This window comes from Budorcas taxicolor, chromosome 9, assembly GCF_023091745.1.
Source record: "Budorcas taxicolor isolate Tak-1 chromosome 9, Takin1.1, whole genome shotgun sequence".
NCBI classification, from domain to species: Eukaryota; Metazoa; Chordata; class Mammalia; order Artiodactyla; family Bovidae; genus Budorcas; species Budorcas taxicolor.
Window position 1 is genome coordinate 1527619 of NC_068918.1, and position 19399 is coordinate 1547017.

Sequence of the window (19399 nt, forward strand, 5' to 3'; positions counted from 1 at the left end):
AAGGACTGAGGCCCCGGCATGGACGGGAGAGTAATCCCGAGAGGCGCCCTAGCAACTCGCATGGGGACTGGCCTTTCCTGAGGCCACCAGAGCGGGTCACAGAGGTGCCCGTCGTAACTCGAGAAGACCTGCCGCAACTCGAGAAAATCCAGGAGGTTCTCCCCTCCAGGCGAGATGAGGCCCATTTCCGCTGAGGCGTCTCGAGGCTGATCACACCTCACCTCTGGAACTTTGAAAGGGTCCTTCACACGCTTGGTGCAAATCAAGAAGTTCCCCGACATACCCGTCTCCACTCGAGAGGAATCACGAGGGTCCCGCCCACATCCAGAGGAGCCCCGTTTCCGCCTCGTAGCTCGAGATGAGGGATCCTTTCCCTGCTTCGTCGGGAAAGAGTTCCCGGCGTTCCCGTCGCATCTCAAGAGGAGGCCCTCTCAACAGGAACGGCGACAGGAACTCCAGGGTCGTGCCACCATTCCAAGAGTCCCCCAGAGGTCTCAGTCCATTCCAGAGGAACCTCTTTTCCCTTCACCGGCTCGTCTTTCACGCCGAGGATCGACTCACACCAAGGTGGCACGTGGCACAGCCCTGTGGGAAAGCCTCGTGGGAAAGCCTCGAGGGACAGCCTCGAGGGAAAGCCACAGATCCCTTGATCCACGTGACAGGAAGCGTGACACTACTGCTGCAGCTCGGGAGGAAAGCACACGTGCATGCCCCCACTGGAGACGAGGACTGACTCCCCTGGGGAGACTCAGAAGCACCCCAAGATCCATGGCAACACTGGAGAGCAATCCTCAGGTCCCGGCCCCGACTCCACACAATGACTGAGACCCCGGCATGGACGGGAGAGGAATCCCGAGAGGTCCCCTAGCAACTCGCATGGGGACTGGCCTTTCCTGAGGCCACCAGAGCGGGTCCCTGAGGTCCCCGTCGTAACTCGAGAAGACCTGCCACAACTCGAGAAAATCCAGGAGGTTCTCCCCTCCAGGCGAGATGAGGCCCATTTCCGCTGAGGCGTCTCGAGACTGATCACACCTCACCTCTGGAACTTAGAAAGGCTCCTTCACACCCTTGGTGTAAATCGAGAAGTTCCCCGATATACCCGTCTCCACTCGAGAGGAATAACGAGGGTCCCGCCCACATCCAGAGGAGCCCCGTTTCCGCCTCGTAGCTCGAGATGAGGGATCCTTTCCCTGCTTCGTCGGGAAAGAGTTCCCGGCGTTCCCGTCGCACCTCAAGAGGAGGCCCTCTCAACAGGAACGGCGAGAGGAACTCCAGGGTCGTGCCACCATTCCAAGAGTCCCCCAGATGTCTCAGTCCATTCCAGAGGAACCTCTTTTCCCTTCACCTGCTCGTCTTTCACGCCGAGGATCGACTCACACCAAGGTGGCACGTGGCACAGCCCTGTGTGAAAGCCTCGTGGGAAAGCCTCGAGGGACAGCCTCGAGGGAAAGCCACAGATCCCTTGATCCACGTGACAGGAAGCGTGACACTACTGCTGCAGCTCGGGAGGAAAGCGCACGTGCATGCCCCCACTCGAGACGAGGCCTGACTCCCCTCGGGAGACTCAGAAGCACCCCAAGATCCATGGCAACACTGGAGAGGAATCCTCAGGTTCCGGCCCCTACTCCACACAAGGACTGAGGCCCCGGCATGGACGGGAGAGGAATCCCGAGAGGTCCCCTAGCAACTCGCATGGGGACTGGCCTTTCCTGAGGCCACCAGAGCGGGTCCCTCAGGTCCCCGTCGTAACTCGAGAAGACCTGCCGCAACTCGAGAAAATCCAGGAGGTTCTCCCCTCCAGGCGAGATGAGGCCCATTTCCGCTGAGGCGTCTCGAGGCTGATCACACCTCACCTCTGGAACTTCGAAAGGGTCCTTCACACCCTTGGTGCAAATCAAGAAGTTCCCCGACATAATCGTCTCCACTCGAGAGGAATCACGAGGGTCCCGCCCACATCCAGAGGAGCCCTGGGTCCGCCTCGTAGCTCGAGATGAGGGATCCTTTCCCTGCTTCGTCGGGAAAGAGTTCCCGGCGTTCCCGTCGCATCTCAAGAGGAGGCCCTCTCAACAGGAACGGCGAGAGGAACTCCAGGGTCGTGCCACCATTCCAAGAGTCCCCCAGATGTCTCAGTCCATTCCAGAGGAACCTCTTTTCCCTTCACCGGCTCGTCTTTCACGCCGAGGATCGACTCACACCAAGGTGGCACGTGGCACAGCCCTGTGGGAAAGCCTCGTGGGAAAGCCTCGAGGGACAGCCTCGAGGGAAAGCCACAGGTCCCTTGATCCACGTGACAGGAAGCGTGACACTACTGCTGCAGCTAGGGAGGAAAGCGCACGTGCATGCCCCCACTCGAGACGAGGCCTGACTCCCCTGGGGAGACTCAGAAGCACCCCAAGATCCATGGCAACACTGGAGAGGAATCCTCAGGTTCCGGCCCTGACTCCACACAAGGACTGAGGCCCCGGCATGGACGGGAGAGTAATCCCGAGAGGCGCCCTAGCAACTCGCATGGGGACTGGCCTTTCCTGAGGCCACCAGAGCGGGTCACTGAGGTCCCCGTCGTAACTCGAGAAGACCTGCCGCAACTCGAGAAAATCCAGGAGGTTCTCCCCTCCAGGCGAGATGAGGCCCATTTCCGCTGAGGCGTCTCGAGGCTGATCACACCTCACCTCTGGAACTTCGAAAGGGTCCTTCACACCCTTGGTGCAAATCAAGAAGTTCCCGACATAATCGTCTCCACTCGAGAGGAATCACGAGGGTCCCGCCCACATCCAGAGGAGCCCCGGGTCCGCCTCGTAGCTCGAGATGAGGGATCCTTTCCCTGCTTCGTCGGGAAAGAGTTCCCGGCGTTCCCGTCGCATCTCAAGAGGAGGCCCTCTCAACAGGAACGGCGAGAGGAACTCCAGGGTCGTGCCACCATTCCAAGAGTCCCCCAGATGTCTCAGTCCATTCCAGAGGAACCTCTTTTCCCTTCACCGGCTCGTCTTTCACGCCGAGGATCGACTCACATCAAGGTGGTACGTGGCACAGCCCTGTGGGAAAGCCTCGTGGGAAAGCCTCGAGGGACAGCCTCGAGGGAAAGCCACAGATCCCTTGATCCACGTGACAGGAAGCGTGACACTACTGCTGCAGCTCGGGAGGAAAGCACACGTGCATGCCCCCACTGGAGACGAGGACTGACTCCCCTGGGGAGACTCAGAAGCACCCCAAGATCCATGGCAACACTGGAGAGCAATCCTCAGGTTCCGGCCCCGACTCCACACAATGACTGAGACCCCGGCATGGACGGGAGAGGAATCCCGAGAGGTCCCCTAGCAACTCGCATGGGGACTGGCCTTTCCTGAGGCCACCAGAGCGGGTCCCTGAGGTCCCCGTCGTAACTCGAGAAGACCTGCCACAACTCGAGAAAATCCAGGAGGTTCTCCCCTCCAGGCGAGATGAGGCACATTTCAGCTGAGGCGTCTCGAGACTGATCACACCTCACCTCTGGAACTTCGAAAGGCTCCTTCACACCCTTGGTGTAAATCAAGAAGTTCCCCGATATTCCCGTCTCCACTCGAGAGGAATCACGAGGGTCCCGCCCACATCCAGAGGAGCCCCGTTTCCGCCTCGTAGCTCGAGATGAGGGATCCTTTCCCTGCTTCGTCGGGAAAGAGTTCCCGGCGTTCCCGTCGCACCTCAAGAGGAGGCCCTCTCAACAGGAACGGCGAGAGGAACTCCAGGGTCGTGCCACCATTCCAAGAGGCCCCCAGATGTCTCAGTCCATTCCAGAGGAACCTCTTTTCCCTTCACCGGCTCGTCTTTCACGCCGAGGATCGACTCACACCAAGGTGGCACGTGGCACAGCCCTGTGTGAAAGCCTCGTGGGAAAGCCTCGAGGGACAGCCTCGAGGGAAAGCCACAGATCCCTTGATCCACGTGACAGGAAGCGTGACACTACTGCTGCAGCTCAGGAGGAAAGCGCACGTGCATGCCCCCACTCGAGACGAGGCCTGACTCCCCTCGGGAGACTCAGAAGCACCCCAAGATCCATGGCAACACTGGAGAGGAATCCTCAGGTTCCGGCCCCTACTCCACACAAGGACTGAGGCCCCGGCATGGACGGGAGAGGAATCCCGAGAGGCCCCCTAGCAACTCGTATGGGGACTGGCCTTTACTGGGGCCACCAGATCGGGTCCCTGAGGTCCCCGTCGTAACTCGAGAAGACCTGCCGCAACTCGAGAAAATCCAGGAGGTTCTCCCCTCCAGGCGAGATGAGGCCCATTTCCGCTGAGGCGTCTCGAGGCTGATCACACCTCACCTCTGGAACTTCGAAAGGGTCCTTCACACCCTTGGTGCAAATCAAGAAGTTCCCCGACATAATCGTCTCCACTCGAGAGGAATCACGAGGGTCCCGCCCACATCCAGAGGAGCCCCGGGTCCGCCTCGTAGCTCGAGATGAGGGATCCTTTCCCTGCTTCGTCGGGAAAGAGTTCCCGGCGTTCCCGTCGCATCTCAAGAGGAGGCACTCTCAACAGGAACGGCGAGAGGAACTCCAGGGTCGTGCCACCATTCCAAGAGTCCCCCAGAGGTCTCAGTCCATTCCAGAGGAACCTCTTTTCCCTTCACCGGCTCGTCTTTCACGCCGAGGATCGACTCACACCAAGGTGGCACGTGGCACAGCCCTGTGGGAAAGCCTCGTGGGAAAGCCTCGAGGGACAGCCTCGAGGGAAAGCCACAGATCCCTTGATCCACGTGACAGGAAGCGTGACACTACTGCTGCAGCTCGGGAGGAAAGCGCACGTGCATGCCCCCACACGAGACGAGGCCTGACTCCCCTGGGGAGACTCAGAAGCACCCCAAGATCCATGGCAACACTGGAGAGGAATCCTCAGGTTCCGGCCCTGAATCCACACAAGGACTGAGGCCCCGGCATGGACGGGAGAGGAATCCCGAGAGGCGCCCTAGCAACTCGCATGGGGACTGGCCTTTCCTGAGGCCACCAGAGCGGGTCACTGAGGTCCCCGTCGTAACTCGAGAAGACCTGCCGCAACTCGAGAAAATCCAGGAGGTTCTCCCCTCCAGGCGAGATGAGGCCCATTTCCGCTGAGGCATCTCGAGGCTGATCACACCTCACCTCTGGAACTTCGAAAGGGTCCTTCACACCCTTGGTGCAAATCAAGAAGTTCCCCGACATACCCGTCTCCACTCGAGAGGAATCACGAGGGTCCCGCCCACATCCAGAGGAGCCCCGTTTCCGCCTCGTAGCTCGAGATGAGGGATCCTTTCCCTGCTTCGTCGGGAAAGAGTTCCCGGCGTTCCCGTCGCATCTCAAGAGGAGGCCCTCTCAACAGGAACGGCGAGAGGAACTCCAGGGTCGTGCCACCATTCCAAGAGTCCCCCAGAGGTCTCAGTCCATTCCAGAGGAACCGCTTTTCCCTACACCGGCTCGTCTTTCACGCCGAGGATCGACTCACACCAAGGTGGCACGTGGCACAGCCCTGTGGGAAAGCCTCGTGGGAAAGCCTCGAGGGACAGCCTCGAGGGAAAGCCACAGATCCCTTGATCCACGTGACAGGAAGCGTGACACTACTGCTGCAGCTCGGGAGGAAAGCACACGTGCATGCCCCCACTGGAGACGAGGACTGACTCCCCTGGGGAGACTCAGAAGCACCCCAAGATCCATGGCAACACTGGAGAGCAATCCTCAGGTTCCGGCCCCGACTCCACACAATGACTGAGACCCCGGCATGGACGGGAGAGGAATCCCGAGAGGTCCCCTAGCAACTCGCATGGGGACTGGCCTTTCCTGAGGCCACCAGAGCGGGTCCCTGAGGTCCCCGTCGTAACTCGAGAAGACCTGCCACAACTCGAGAAAATCCAGGAGGTTCTCCCCTCCAGGCGAGATGAGGCCCATTTCCGCTGAGGCGTCTCGAGACTGATCACACCTCACCTCTGGAACTTCGAAAGGCTCCTTCACACCCTTGGTGTAAATCAAGAAGTTCCCCGATATTCCCGTCTCCACTCGAGAGGAATCACGAGGGTCCCGCCCACATCCAGAGGAGCCCCGTTTCCGCCTCGTAGCTCGAGATGAGGGATCCTTTCCCTGCTTCGTCGGGAAAGAGTTCCCGGCGTTCCCGTCGCACCTCAAGAGGAGGCCCTCTCAACAGGAACGGCGAGAGGAACTCCAGGGTCGTGCCACCATTCCAAGAGGCCCCCAGATGTCTCAGTCCATTCCAGAGGAACCTCTTTTCCCTTCACCGGCTCGTCTTTCACGCCGAGGATCGACTCACACCAAGGTGGCACGTGGCACAGCCCTGTGGGAAAGCCTCGTGGGAAAGCCTCGAGGGACAGCCTCGAGGGAAAGCCACAGATCCCTTGATCCACGTGACAGGAAGCGTGACACTACTGCTGCAGCTCGGGAGGAAAGCGCACGTGCATGCCCCCACTCGAGACGAGGCCTGACTCCCCTGGGGAGACTCAGAAGCACCCAAAGATCCATGGCAACACTGGAGAGGAATCCTCAGGTTCCGGCCCTGACTCCACACAAGGACTGAGGCCCCGGCATGGACGGGAGAGGAATCCCGAGAGGCACCCTAGCAACTCGCATGGGGACTGGCCTTTCCTGAGGCCACCAGAGCGGGTCCCTGAGGTCCCCGTCGTAAGTCGAGAAGACCTGCCGCAACTCGAGAAAATCCAGGAGGTTCTCCCCTCCAGGCGAGATGAGGCCCATTTCCGCTGAGGCGTCTCGAGGCTGATCACACCTCACCTCTGGAACTTCGAAAGGGTCCTTCACATCCTTGGTGCAAATCAAGAAGTTCCCCGACATACCCGTCTCCACTCGAGAGGAATCACGAGGGTCCCGCCCACATCCAGAGGAGCCCCGTTTCCGCCTCGTAGCTCGAGATGAGGGATCCTTTCCCTGCTTCGTCGGGAAAGAGTTCCCGGCGTTCCCGTCGCATCTCAAGAGGAGGCCCTCTCAACAGGAACGGCGAGAGGAACTCCAGGGTCGTGCCACCATTCCAAGAGTCCCCCAGAGGTCTCAGTCCATTCCAGAGGAACCTCTTTTCCCTTCACCGGCTCGTCTTTCACGCCGAGGATCGACTCACACCAAGGTGGCACGTGGCACAGCCCTGTGGGAAAGCCTCGTGGGAAAGCCTCGAGGGACAGCCTCGAGGGAAAGCCACAGATCCCTTGATCCACGTGACAGGAAGCGTGACACTACTGCTGCAGCTCGGGAGGAAAGCACACGTGCATGCCCCCACGGAGACGAGGACTGACTCCCCTGGGGAGACTCAGAAGCACCCCAAGATCCATGGCAACACTGGAGAGCAATCCTCAGGTTCCGGCCCCGACTCCACACAATGACTGAGACCCCGGCATGGACGGGAGAGGAATCCCGAGAGGTCCCCTAGCAACTCGCATGGGGACTGGCCTTTCCTGAGGCCACCAGAGCGGGTCCCTGAGGTCCCCGTCGTAACTCGAGAAGACCTGCCACAACTCGAGAAAATCCAGGAGGTTCTCCCCTCCAGGCGAGATGAGGCCCATTTCCGCTGAGGCGTCTCGAGACTGATCACACCTCACCTCTGGAACTTCGAAAGGCTCCTTCACACCCTTGGTGTAAATCAAGAAGTTCCCCGATATTCCCGTCTCCACTCGAGAGGAATAACGAGGGTCCCGCCCACATTCATAGGAGCCCCGTTTCCGCCTCGTAGCTCGAGATGAGGGATCCTTTCCCTGCTTCGTCGGGAAAGAGTTCCCGGCGTTCCCGTCGCACCTCAAGAGGAGGCCCTCTCAACAGGAACGGCGAGAGGAACTCCAGGGTCGTGCCACCATTCCAAGAGGCCCCCAGATGTCTCAGTCCATTCCAGAGGAACCTCTTTTCCCTTCACCGGCTCGTCTTTCACGCCGAGGATCGACTCACACCAAGGTGGCACGTGGCACAGCCCTGTGTGAAAGCCTCGTGGGAAAGCCTCGAGGGACAGCCTCGAGGGAAAGCCACAGATCCCTTGATCCACGTGACAGGAAGCGTGACACTACTGCTGCAGCTCAGGAGGAAAGCGCACGTGCATGCCCCCACTCGAGACGAGGCCTGACTCCCCTCGGGAGACTCAGAAGCACCCCAAGAACCATGGCAACACTGGAGAGGAATCCTCAGGTTCCGGCCCCTACTCCACACAAGGACTGAGGCCCCGGCATGGACGGGAGAGGAATCCCGAGAGGCCCCCTAGCAACTCGTATGGGGACTGGCCTTTCCTGAGGCCACCAGAGCGGGTCCCTGAGGTCCCCGTCGTAACTCGAGAAGACCTGCCGCAACTCGAGAAAATCCAGGAGGTTCTCCCCTCCAGGCGAGATGAGGCCCATTTCCGCTGAGGCGTCTCGAGGCTGATCACACCTCACCTCTGGAACTTCGAAAGGGTCCTTCACACCCTTGGTGGAAATCAAGAAGTTCCCCGACATAATCGTCTCCACTCGAGAGGAATCACGAGGGTCCCGCCCACATCCAGAGGAGCCCCGGGTCCGCCTCGTAGCTCGAGATGAGGGATCCTTTCCCTGCTTCGTCGGGAAAGAGTTCCCGGCGTTCCCGTCGCATCTCAAGAGGAGGCCCTCTCAACAGGAACGGCGAGAGGAACTCCAGGGTCGTGCCACCATTCCAAGAGTCCCCCAGATGTCTCAGTCCATTCCAGAGGAACCTCTTTTCCCTTCACCGGCTCGTCTTTCACGCCGAGGATCGACTCACACCAAGGTGGCACGTGGCACAGCCCTGTGGGAAAGCCTCGTGGGAAAGCCTCGAGGGACAGCCTCGAGGGAAAGCCACAGATCCCTTGATCCACGTGACAGGAAGCGTGACACTACTGCTGCAGCTCGGGAGGAAAGCGCACGTGCATGCCCCCACTCGAGACGAGGCCTGACTCCCCTGGGGAGACTCAGAAGCACCCCAAGATCCATGGCAACACTGGAGAGGAATCCTCAAGTTCCGGCCCTGACTCCACACAAGGACTGAGGCCCCGGCATGGACGGGAGAGGAATCCCGAGAGGCGCCCTAGCAACTCGCATGGGGACTGGCCTTTCCTGAGGCCACCAGAGCGGGTCACTGAGGTCCCCGTCGTAACTCGAGAAGACCTGCCGCAACTCGAGAAAATCCAGGAGGTTCTCCCCTCCAGGCGAGATGAGGCCCATTTCCGCTGAGGCGTCTCGAGGCTGATCACACCTCACCTCTGGAACTTCGAAAGGGTCCTTCACACCCTTGGTGCAAATCAAGAAGTTCCCCGACATACCCGTCTCCACTCGAGAGGAATCACGAGGGTCCCGCCCACATCCAGAGGAGCCCCGTTTCCGCCTCGTAGCTCGAGATGAGGGATCCTTTCCCTGCTTCGTCGGGAAAGAGTTCCCGGCGTTCCCGTCGCATCTCAAGAGGAGGCCCTCTCAACAGGAACGGCGAGAGGAACTCCAGGGTCGTGCCACCATTCCAAGAGTCCCCCAGAGGTCTCAGTCCATTCCAGAGGAACCTCTTTTCCCTACACCGGCTCGTCTTTCACGCCGAGGATCGACTCACACCAAGGTGGCACGTGGCACAGCCCTGTGGGAAAGCCTCGTGGGAAAGCCTCGAGGGACAGCCTCGAGGGAAAGCCACAGATCCCTTGATCCACGTGACAGGAAGCGTGACACTACTGCTGCAGCTCGGGAGGAAAGCACACGTGCATGCCCCCACTGGAGACGAGGACTGACTCCCCTGGGGAGACTCAGAAGCACCCCAAGATCCATGGCAACACTGGAGAGCAATCCTCAGGTTCCGGCCCCGACTCCACACAATGACTGAGACCCCGGCATGGACGGGAGAGGAATCCCGAGAGGTCCCCTAGCAACTCGCATGGGGACTGGCCTTTCCTGAGGCCACCAGAGCGGGTCCCTGAGGTCCCCGTCGTAACTCGAGAAGACCTGCCACAACTCGAGAAAATCCAGGAGGTTCTCCCCTCCAGGCGAGATGAGGCCCATTTCCGCTGAGGCGTCTCGAGACTGATCACACCTCACCTCTGGAACTTCGAAAGGCTCCTTCACACCCTTGGTGTAAATCAAGAAGTTCCCCGATATTCCCGTCTCCACTCGAGAGGAATCACGAGGGTCCCGCCCACATCCAGAGGAGCCCCGTTTCCGCCTCGTAGCTCGAGATGAGGGATCCTTTCCCTGCTTCGTCGGGAAAGAGTTCCCGGCGTTCCCGTCGCACCTCAAGAGGAGGCCCTCTCAACAGGAACGGCGAGAGGAACTCCAGGGTCGTGCCACCATTCCAAGAGGCCCCCAGATGTCTCAGTCCATTCCAGAGGAACCTCTTTTCCCTTCACCGGCTCGTCTTTCACGCCGAGGATCGACTCACACCAAGGTGGCACGTGGCACAGCCCTGTGTGAAAGCCTCGTGGGAAAGCCTCGAGGGACAGCCTCGAGGGAAAGCCACAGATCCCTTGATCCACGTGACAGGAAGCGTGACACTACTGCTGCAGCTCAGGAGGAAAGCGCACGTGCATGCCCCCACTCGAGACGAGGCCTGACTCCCCTCGGGAGACTCAGAAGCACCCCAAGATCCATGGCAACACTGGAGAGGAATCCTCAGGTTCCGGCCCCTACTCCACACAAGGACTGAGGCCCCGGCATGGACGGGAGAGGAATCCCGAGAGGCCCCCTAGCAACTCGTATGGGGACTGGCCTTTCCTGGGGCCAACAGATCGGGTCCCTGAGGTCCCCGTCGTAACTCGAGAAGACCTGCCGCAACTCGAGAAAATCCAGGAGGTTCTCCCCTCCAGGCGAGATGAGGCCCATTTCCGCTGAGGCGTCTCGAGGCTGATCACACCTCACCTCTGGAACTTCGAAAGGGTCCTTCACACCCTTGGTGCAAATCAAGAAGTTCCCCGACATAATCGTCTCCACTCGAGAGGAATCACGAGGGTCCCGCCCACATCCAGAGGAGCCCCGGGTCCGCCTCGTAGCTCGAGATGAGGGATCCTTTCCCTGCTTCGTCGGGAAAGAGTTCCCGGCGTTCCCGTCGCATCTCAAGAGGAGGCCCTCTCAACAGGAACGGCGAGAGGAACTCCAGGGTCGTGCCACCATTCCAAGAGTCCCCCAGATGTCTCAGTCCATTCCAGAGGAAACTCTTTTCCCTTCACCGGCTCGTCTTTCACGCCGAGGATCGACTCACACCAAGGTGGCACGTGGCACAGCCCTGTGGGAAAGCCTCGTGGGAAAGCCTCGAGGGACAGCCTCGAGGGAAAGCCACAGATCCCTTGATCCACGTGACAGGAAGCGTGACACTACTGCTGCAGCTCGGGAGGAAAGCGCACGTGCATGCCCCCACTCGAGACGAGGCCTGACTCCCCTGGGGAGACTCAGAAGCACCCCAAGATCCATGGCAACACTGGAGAGGAATCCTCAGGTTCCGGCCCTGACTCCACACAAGGACTGAGGCCCCGGCATGGACGGGAGAGGAATCCCGAGAGGCGCCCTAGCAACTCGCATGGGGACTGGCCTTTCCTGAGGCCACCAGAACGGGTCCCTGAGGTCCCCGTCGTAAGTCGAGAAGACCTGCCGCAACTCGAGAAAATCCAGGAGGTTCTCCCCTCCAGGCGAGATGAGGCCCATTTCCGCTGAGGCGTCTCGAGGCTGATCACACCTCACCTCTGGAACTTTGAAAGGGTCCTTCACACCCTTGGTGCAAATCAAGAAGTTCCCCGACATACCCGTCTCCACTCGAGAGGAATCACGAGGGTCCCGCCCACATCCAGAGGAGCCCCGTTTCCGCCTCGTAGCTCGAGATGAGGGATCCTTTCCCTGCTTCGTCGGGAAAGAGTTCCCGGCGTTCCCGTCGCATCTCAAGAGGAGGCCCTCTCAACAGGAACGGCGAGAGGAACTCCAGGGTCGTGCCACCATTCCAAGAGTCCCCCAGAGTTCTCAGTCCATTCCAGAGGAACCTCTTTTCCCTTCACCGGCTCGTCTTTCACGCCGAGGATCGACTCACACCAAGGTGGCACGTGGCACAGCCCTGTGGGAAAGCCTCGTGGGAAAGCCTCGAGGGACAGCCTCGAGGGAAAGCCACAGATCCCTTGATCCACGTGACAGGAAGCGTGACACTACTGCTGCAGCTCGGGAGGAAAGCACACGTGCATGCCCCCACGGAGACGAGGACTGACTCCCCTGGGGAGACTCAGAAGCACCCCAAGATCCATGGCAACACTGGAGAGCAATCCTCAGGTTCCGGCCCCGACTCCACACAATGACTGAGACCCCGGCATGGACGGGAGAGGAATCCCGAGAGGTCCCCTAGCAACTCGCATGGGGACTGGCCTTTCCTGAGGCCACCAGAGCGGGTCCCTGAGGTCCCCGTCGTAACTCGAGAAGACCTGCCACAACTCGAGAAAATCCAGGAGGTTCTCCCCTCCAGGCGAGATGAGGCCCATTTCCGCTGAGGCGTCTCGAGACTGATCACACCTCACCTCTGGAACTTCGAAAGGCTCCTTCACACCCTTGGTGTAAATCAAGAAGTTCCCCGATATTCCCGTCTCCACTCGAGAGGAATAACGAGGGTCCCGCCCACATCCAGAGGAGCCCCGTTTCCGCCTCGTAGCTCGAGATGAGGGATCCTTTCCCTGCTTCGTCGGGAAAGAGTTCCCGGCGTTCCCGTCGCACCTCAAGAGGAGGCCCTCTCAACAGGAACGGCGAGAGGAACTCCAGGGTCGTGCCACCATTCCAAGAGGCCCCCAGATGTCTCAGTCCATTCCAGAGGAACCTCTTTTCCCTTCACCGGCTCGTCTTTCACGCCGAGGATCGACTCACACCAAGGTGGCACGTGGCACAGCCCTGTGTGAAAGCCTCGTGGGAAAGCCTCGAGGGACAGCCTCGAGGGAAAGCCACAGATCCCTTGATCCACGTGACAGGAAGCGTGACACTACTGCTGCAGCTCAGGAGGAAAGCGCACGTGCATGCCCCCACTCGAGACGAGGCCTGACTCCCCTCGGGAGACTCAGAAGCACCCCAAGAACCATGGCAACACTGGAGAGGAATCCTCAGGTTCCGGCCCCTACTCCACACAAGGACTGAGGCCCCGGCATGGACGGGAGAGGAATCCCGAGAGGCCCCCTAGCAACTCGTATGGGGACTGGCCTTTCCTGAGGCCACCAGAGCGGGTCCCTGAGGTCCCCGTCGTAACTCGAGAAGACCTGCCGCAACTCGAGAAAATCCAGGAGGTTCTCCCCTCCAGGCGAGATGAGGCCCATTTCCGCTGAGGCGTCTCGAGGCTGATCACACCTCACCTCTGGAACTTCGAAAGGGTCCTTCACACCCTTGGTGGAAATCAAGAAGTTCCCCGACATAATCGTCTCCACTCGAGAGGAATCACGAGGGTCCCGCCCACATCCAGAGGAGCCCCGGGTCCGCCTCGTAGCTCGAGATGAGGGATCCTTTCCCTGCTTCGTCGGGAAAGAGTTCCCGGCGTTCCCGTCGCATCTCAAGAGGAGGCCCTCTCAACAGGAACGGCGAGAGGAACTCCAGGGTCGTGCCACCATTCCAAGAGTCCCCCAGATGTCTCAGTCCATTCCAGAGGAACCTCTTTTCCCTTCACCGGCTCGTCTTTCACGCCGAGGATCGACTCACACCAAGGTGGCACGTGGCACAGCCCTGTGGGAAAGCCTCGTGGGAAAGCCTCGAGGGACAGCCTCGAGGGAAAGCCACAGATCCCTTGATCCACGTGACAGGAAGCGTGACACTACTGCTGCAGCTCGGGAGGAAAGCGCACGTGCATGCCCCCACTCGAGACGAGGCCTGACTCCCCTGGGGAGACTCAGAAGCACCCCAAGATCCATGGCAACACTGGAGAGGAATCCTCAAGTTCCGGCCCTGACTCCACACAAGGACTGAGGCCCCGGCATGGACGGGAGAGGAATCCCGAGAGGCGCCCTAGCAACTCGCATGGGGACTGGCCTTTCCTGAGGCCACCAGAGCGGGTCACTGAGGTCCCCGTCGTAACTCGAGAAGACCTGCCGCAACTCGAGAAAATCCAGGAGGTTCTCCCCTCCAGGCGAGATGAGGCCCATTTCCGCTGAGGCGTCTCGAGGCTGATCACACCTCACCTCTGGAACTTCGAAAGGGTCCTTCACACCCTTGGTGCAAATCAAGAAGTTCCCCGACATACCCGTCTCCACTCGAGAGGAATCACGAGGGTCCCGCCCACATCCAGAGGAGCCCCGTTTCCGCCTCGTAGCTCGAGATGAGGGATCCTTTCCCTGCTTCGTCGGGAAAGAGTTCCCGGCGTTCCCGTCGCATCTCAAGAGGAGGCCCTCTCAACAGGAACGGCGAGAGGAACTCCAGGGTCGTGCCACCATTCCAAGAGTCCCCCAGAGGTCTCAGTCCATTCCAGAGGAACCTCTTTTCCCTACACCGGCTCGTCTTTCACGCCGAGGATCGACTCACACCAAGGTGGCACGTGGCACAGCCCTGTGGGAAAGCCTCGTGGGAAAGCCTCGAGGGACAGCCTCGAGGGAAAGCCACAGATCCCTTGATCCACGTGACAGGAAGCGTGACACTACTGCTGCAGCTCGGGAGGAAAGCACACGTGCATGCCCCCACTGGAGACGAGGACTGACTCCCCTGGGGAGACTCAGAAGCACCCCAAGATCCATGGCAACACTGGAGAGCAATCCTCAGGTTCCGGCCCCGACTCCACACAATGACTGAGACCCCGGCATGGACGGGAGAGGAATCCCGAGAGGTCCCCTAGCAACTCGCATGGGGACTGGCCTTTCCTGAGGCCACCAGAGCGGGTCCCTGAGGTCCCCGTCGTAACTCGAGAAGACCTGCCACAACTCGAGAAAATCCAGGAGGTTCTCCCCTCCAGGCGAGATGAGGCCCATTTCCGCTGAGGCGTCTCGAGACTGATCACACCTCACCTCTGGAACTTCGAAAGGCTCCTTCACACCCTTGGTGTAAATCAAGAAGTTCCCCGATATTCCCGTCTCCACTCGAGAGGAATCACGAGGGTCCCGCCCACATCCAGAGGAGCCCCGTTTCCGCCTCGTAGCTCGAGATGAGGGATCCTTTCCCTGCTTCGTCGGGAAAGAGTTCCCGGCGTTCCCGTCGCACCTCAAGAGGAGGCCCTCTCAACAGGAACGGCGAGAGGAACTCCAGGGTCGTGCCACCATTCCAAGAGGCCCCCAGATGTCTCAGTCCATTCCAGAGGAACCTCTTTTCCCTTCACCGGCTCGTCTTTCACGCCGAGGATCGACTCACACCAAGGTGGCACGTGGCACAGCCCTGTGTGAAAGCCTCGTGGGAAAGCCTCGAGGGACAGCCTCGAGGGAAAGCCACAGATCCCTTGATCCACGTGACAGGAAGCGTGACACTACTGCTGCAGCTCAGGAGGAAAGCGCACGTGCATGCCCCCACTCGAGACGAGGCCTGACTCCCCTCGGGAGACTCAGAAGCACCCCAAGATCCATGGCAACACTGGAGAGGAATCCTCAGGTTCCGGCCCCTACTCCACACAAGGACTGAGGCCCCGGCATGGACGGGAGAGGAATCCCGAGAGGCCCCCTAGCAACTCGTATGGGGACTGGCCTTTCCTGGGGCCAACAGATCGGGTCCCTGAGGTCCCCGTCGTAACTCGAGAAGACCTGCCGCAACTCGAGAAAATCCAGGAGGTTCTCCCCTCCAGGCGAGATGAGGCCCATTTCCGCTGAGGCGTCTCGAGGCTGATCACACCTCACCTCTGGAACTTCGAAAGGGTCCTTCACACCCTTGGTGCAAATCAAGAAGTTCCCCGACATAATCGTCTCCACTCGAGAGGAATCACGAGGGTCCCGCCCACATCCAGAGGAGCCCCGGGTCCGCCTCGTAGCTCGAGATGAGGGATCCTTTCCCTGCTTCGTCGGGAAAGAGTTCCCGGCGTTCCCGTCGCATCTCAAGAGGAGGCCCTCTCAACAGGAACGGCGAGAGGAACTCCAGGGTCGTGCCACCATTCCAAGAGTCCCCCAGATGTCTCAGTCCATTCCAGAGGAAACTCTTTTCCCTTCACCGGCTCGTCTTTCACGCCGAGGATCGACTCACACCAAGGTGGCACGTGGCACAGCCCTGTGGGAAAGCCTCGTGGGAAAGCCTCGAGGGACAGCCTCGAGGGAAAGCCACAGATCCCTTGATCCACGTGACAGGAAGCGTGACACTACTGCTGCAGCTCGGGAGGAAAGCGCACGTGCATGCCCCCACTCGAGACGAGGCCTGACTCCCCTGGGGAGACTCAGAAGCACCCCAAGATCCATGGCAACACTGGAGAGGAATCCTCAGGTTCCGGCCCTGACTCCACACAAGGACTGAGGCCCCGGCATGGACGGGAGAGGAATCCCGAGAGGCGCCCTAGCAACTCGCATGGGGACTGGCCTTTCCTGAGGCCACCAGAACGGGTCCCTGAGGTCCCCGTCGTAAGTCGAGAAGACCTGCCGCAACTCGAGAAAATCCAGGAGGTTCTCCCCTCCAGGCGAGATGAGGCCCATTTCCGCTGAGGCGTCTCGAGGCTGATCACACCTCACCTCTGGAACTTTGAAAGGGTCCTTCACACCCTTGGTGCAAATCAAGAAGTTCCCCGACATACCCGTCTCCACTCGAGAGGAATCACGAGGGTCCCGCCCACATCCAGAGGAGCCCCGTTTCCGCCTCGTAGCTCGAGATGAGGGATCCTTTCCCTGCTTCGTCGGGAAAGAGTTCCCGGCGTTCCCGTCGCATCTCAAGAGGAGGCCCTCTCAACAGGAACGGCGAGAGGAACTCCAGGGTCGTGCCACCATTCCAAGAGTCCCCCAGAGTTCTCAGTCCATTCCAGAGGAACCTCTTTTCCCTTCACCGGCTCGTCTTTCACGCCGAGGATCGACTCACACCAAGGTGGCACGTGGCACAGCCCTGTGGGAAAGCCTCGTGGGAAAGCCTCGAGGGACAGCCTCGAGGGAAAGCCACAGATCCCTTGATCCACGTGACAGGAAGCGTGACACTACTGCTGCAGCTCAGGAGGAAAGCGCACGTGCATGCCCCCACTCGAGACGAGGCCTGACTCCCCTCGGGAGACTCAGAAGCACCCCAAGATCCATGGCAACACTGGAGAGGAATCCTCAGGTTCCGGCCCCTACTCCACACAAGGACTGAGGCCCCGGCATGGACGGGAGAGGAATCCCGAGAGGCCCCCTAGCAACTCGTATGGGGACTGGCCTTTCCTGGGGCCACCAGATCGGGTCCCTGAGGTCCCCGTCGTAACTCGAGAAGACCTGCCGCAACTCGAGAAAATCCAGGAGGTTCTCCCCTCCAGGCGAGATGAGGCCCATTTCCGCTGAGGCGTCTCGAGGCTGATCACACCTCACCTCTGGAACTTCGAAAGGGTCCTTCACACCCTTGGTGGAAATCAAGAAGTTCCCCGACATAATCGTCTCCACTCGAGAGGAATCACGAGGGTCCCGCCCACATCCAGAGGAGCCCCGGGTCCGCCTCGTAGCTCGAGATGAGGGATCCTTTCCCTGCTTCGTCGGGAAAGAGTTCCCGGCGTTCCCGTCGCATCTCAAGAGGAGGCCCTCTCAACAGGAACGGCGAGAGGAACTCCAGGGTCGTGCCACCATTCCAAGAGTCCCCCAGATGTCTCAGTCCATTCCAGAGGAACCTCTTTTCCCTTCACCGGCTCGTCTTTCACGCCGAGGATCGACTCACACCAAGGTGGCACGTGGCACAGCCCTGTGGGAAAGCCTCGTGGGAAAGCCTCGAGGGACAGCCTCGAGGGAAAGCCACAGATCCCTTGATCCACGTGACAGGAAGCGTGACACTACTGCTGCAGCTCGGGAGGAAAGCGCACGTGCATGCCCCCACTCGAGACGAGGCCTGACTCCCCTGGGGAGACTCAGAAGCACCCCAAGATCCATGGCAACACTGGAGAGGAATCCTCAGGTTCCGGCCCTGACTCCACACAAGGACTGAGGCCCCGGCATGGACGAGAGAGGAATCCCGAGAGGCGCCCTAGCAACTCGCATGGGGACTGGCCTTTCCTGAGGCCGCCAGAGCGGGTCACTGAGGTCCCCGTCGTAACTCGAGAAGACCTGCCGCAACTCGAGAAAATCCAGGAGGTTCTCCCCTCCAGGCGAGATGAGGCCCATTTCCGCTGAGGCGTCTCGAGGCTGATCACACCTCACCTCTGGAACTTCGAAAGGGTCCTTCACACCCTTGGTGCAAATCAAGAAGTTCCCCGACATAATCGTCTCCACTCGAGAGGAATCACGAGGGTCCCGCCCACATCCAGAGGAGCCCCGGGTCCGCCTCGTAGCTCGAGATGAGGGATCCTTTCCCTGCTTCATCGGGAAAGAGTTCCCGGCGTTCCCGTCGCATCTCAAGAGGAGGCCCTCTCAACAGGAACGGCGAGAGGAACTCCAGGGTCGTGCCACCATTCCAAGAGTCCCCCAGATGTCTCAGTCCATTCCAGAGGAACCTCTTTTCCCTTCACCGGCTCGTCTTTCACGCCGAGGATCGACTCACACCAAGGTGGCACGTGGCACAGCCCTGTGGGAAAGCCTCGTGGGAAAGCCTCGAGGGACAGCCTCGAGGGAAAGCCACAGATCCCTTGATCCACGTGACAGGAAGCGTGACACTACTGCTGCAGCTCGGGAGGAAAGCGCACGTGCATGCCCCCACTCGAGACGAGGCCTGACTCCCCTGGGGAGACTCAGAAGCACCACAAGATCCATGGCAACACTGGAGAGGAATCCTCAGGTTCCGGCCCTGACTCCACACAAGGACTGAGGCCCCGGCATGGACGGGAGAGGAATCCCGAGAGGCGCCCTAGCAACTCGCATGGGGACTGGCCTTTCCTGAGGCCACCAGAGCGGGTCACTGAGGTCCCCGTCGTAACTCGAGAAGACCTGCCGCAACTCGAGAAAATCCAGGAGGTTCTCCCCTCCAGGCGAGATGAGGCCCATTTCCGCTGAGGCGTCTCGAGGCTGATCACACCTCACCTCTGGAACTTCGAAAGGGTCCTTCACACCCTTGGTGCAAATCAAGAAGTTCCCCGACATACCCGTCTCCACTCGAGAGGAATCACGAGGGTCCCGCCCACATCCAGAGGAGCCCCGTTTCCGCCTCGTAGCTCGAGATGAGGGATCCTTTCCCTGCTTCGTCGGGAAAGAGTTCCCAGCGTTCCCGTCGCATCTCAAGAGGAGGCCCTCTCAACAGGAACGGCGAGAGGAACTCCAGGGTCGTGCCACCATTCCAAGAGTCCCCCAGAGGTCTCAGTCCATTCCAGAGGAACCTCTTTTCCCTTCACCGGCTCGTCTTTCACGCCGAGGATCGACTCACACCAAGGTGGCACGTGGCACAGCCCTGTGTGAAAGCCTCGTGGGAAAGCCTCGAGGGACAGCCTCGAGGGAAA